The 2,693-nt window shown below is 47.0% G+C and overlaps 1 pseudogene; it reads right to left on the bottom strand.

Moving 5' to 3' along the window:
- Nucleotides 1-414: 414 nt before the first annotated feature.
- Nucleotides 415-553, bottom strand: LOC125511832 (small nucleolar RNA Z247; annotated as a pseudogene).
- Between the last annotated feature and the right edge of the window lie 2,140 nt (nt 554-2,693).

The following is a 2,693-nucleotide window of genomic DNA, read 5'->3' as shown; positions in this document are numbered from 1 at the left end:
GTTGCTCGAGCTCATTTGTCACGTGGTCCGTAGCGCCAGAGTCCATGTACCATACGCCGTCACCGCCCTATTCACGTATTGCAGCAGCAACATGGCGGGCGTTGGGCATGAAGTCCTCGTCGAACCGATGCCAGCAGTCAATCACCTTGTGGCCAGACTTTTTGCAAAGCTGGCAGCGAGGGCGACCATGAGAAGGAGGGCGGCGGCCGTTGTTGTTGTTGAAGCCGCCGCTGCCGCTGGTGTTGTAGCCGCCCCCGCCGTTGGAGCCAGAGCGGGTTCCATCGCCTGGAGGAGCGCCGTGTCTGCACCCACCGCCGCGCTGCCCCTAGTGACCGCGACCACGGTCGCGGCCACGAGAGGCTGAGTTGACGGAGGACTGGCGAAGGTCGCCGCCATGGAGGAGGGTGAGGCGGGCATCAAAACTAAGCAGCTGGCTGTAGAGCTCTTGGACGGTGCTGGGTTCCACCCTGGCGGCAAGCGCAGAAACCACCGGGTTGTACTCCATGTCCAAGCCAGCGAGGATTTTGGAGACGATCTCCGGATCAGAGAGTGCCGCAGCCGTGCTTGCGACCTCATCGGTGAGGCTTTTGATCTTACCAAGGTAATCAGCCATGGACATGTTACCTTTATTGAGGTTGGTGACCTCGATGCGAGTGTTTATCGCTTGGGCTTGACTTTGAGCAGCGAACATGGCGTGGACGGTGCGCCACACCTCGTCCGGCGTCTGGAGCGTGGCGACCTGGGCAAGAATCTCACGGGAAAACGAGCCCATTAAGTATCCTTGAAGTTGCTGCTACGTCTTGAGCTTGCGTTGGTTTTCCCCAAAGAGGAAGGGATGATGCAGCAGAGTGGCGTAAGTATTTCCCTCAGTTTTTGAGAACCACGGTATCAATCCAATAGGAGCCCACGCGCAAGTCCCTCGTACCTGCACAAAGAGATAGCTACTCGCAACCAACGCGATTAGGGGTTGTCAAGCCCTTCACGGTCACTTACGAGAGTGAGATCTGATAGATATAATATATTTGGTATTTTTGATATAAAGATGCAAATTAAAGAGTAAAAGCAAAGTAAATAGCAAAAAAATATAAAAGTGATGGAGATTGATATGATGAGAATAGACCCGGGGGCCATAGGTTTCACTAGTGGCTTCTCTCAAGAGCATAAGTATTCTACAGTGGGTGAACAAATTACTTTTGAGCAATTGATAGAATTGTGCATAATTATGAGAATATCTAGGCATGATCATGTATATTGGCATCACGTCCGTGACAAGTAGATCGAAACGATTCTGCATCTACTACTATTACTCCACTCATCGACAGCTATCCAGCATGCATCTAGAGTATTAAGTTAAAAACAGAGTAACGCTTTAAGCAAGATGACATGATGTAGAGAGATAAATTCATGCAATATGAAATAAACCCCATCTTGTTATCCTCGATGGCAACGATACAATACGTGCCTTGCTGCCCCTTCTGTCACTGGGTAAGGACACTGCAAGATCGAACCCAAAGCTAAGCACTTCTCCCATGGCAAGAACTACCAATCTAGTTGGCCAAACCAAACGGATAATTCGAAGGGACTTGCAAAGATAACCAATCATGCATAAAAGAATTCAGAGAAGATTCAAATATTATTCATAGATAGACTTGATCATAAACACACAATTCATCTGTCTCAACGAACACACCGCAAAAAGAAGATTACATCGAATAGATCTCCACAAGAGAGGGGGAGAACTTTGTATTGAGATTCAAAGAGAGAGAAGAAGCCATCTAGCTACTAACTATGGACCCGAAGGTCTGAGGTAAACTACTCACACTTCATCGAAGGGGCTAGGATGATGTAGAAGCCCTCCGTGATGACAGCCCTCTTCCGGCGGAGCTCCAGAATAGGCCCCAAGATGGGATCTCGTGGATACAGAAAGTTGCGGCATTGGAATTTGGTTTTTGGCTCCTGTTCTGATCGTTTGGGGGTACGTGTGTATATATAGGAGGAAGGAGTACGTCGGTGGAGCACCGAGGGGCCCACGAGGTAGGGGGCGCGCCCTAGGGGGGGCGCCCCCACCCTCGTGACCACCTATTTGATCCCTTGCGGTAGGGTCCAAGTCTCCTGGATCACGTTCGGTGAGAAAATCACGTTTTCGAAGATTTTATTCCGTTTGGACTCCGTTTGATATTCTGTTTATCCGAAACACTGAAATAGGCAAAAAACAGTAATTCTGGGCTGGGCCTCCGGTTAATAGGTTAGTCCCAAAAATAATATAAAAGTGGAAAATAAAGCCCAATATAGTCCAAAACAGTAGATAATATAGCTTGGAGCAATCAAAAATTATAGATACGTTGGAGACGTATCAGGCATCCCCAAGCTTAATTCCCGCTCGTCCTCGAGTAGATAAACGATAAAAAGAGAATTTTTGATGCAGAGTGCTACTTGGCATAATTTCAATGCAATTCTTCTTAATTGTGGTATGAATATTCAGATTAGAAATATTCAAGACAAAAGTTTATATTGACATAGAAAATAATAATACTTCAAGCATACTAACAAAGCAATTATGTCTTCTCAAAATAACATGGTCAAAGGAAGTTATCCCTACAAAATCATATAGTATGGCTATGCTCCATCTTCCCCACACAAAGTATTTAAATCATGCACAACCCCGATGACAAGCCAAGCAATTGTTTCATACT

The sequence above is a fragment of the Triticum urartu genome, chromosome 5A (genome assembly GCF_056163025.1).
Source record: "Triticum urartu cultivar PI428250 chromosome 5A, HENAU_Tu73, whole genome shotgun sequence".
Lineage (NCBI taxonomy): Eukaryota > Viridiplantae > Streptophyta > Magnoliopsida > Poales > Poaceae > Triticum > Triticum urartu.
Note: the sequence above shows the minus strand (reverse complement) of the source record. Positions and strands in the feature narration are given on the sequence as shown.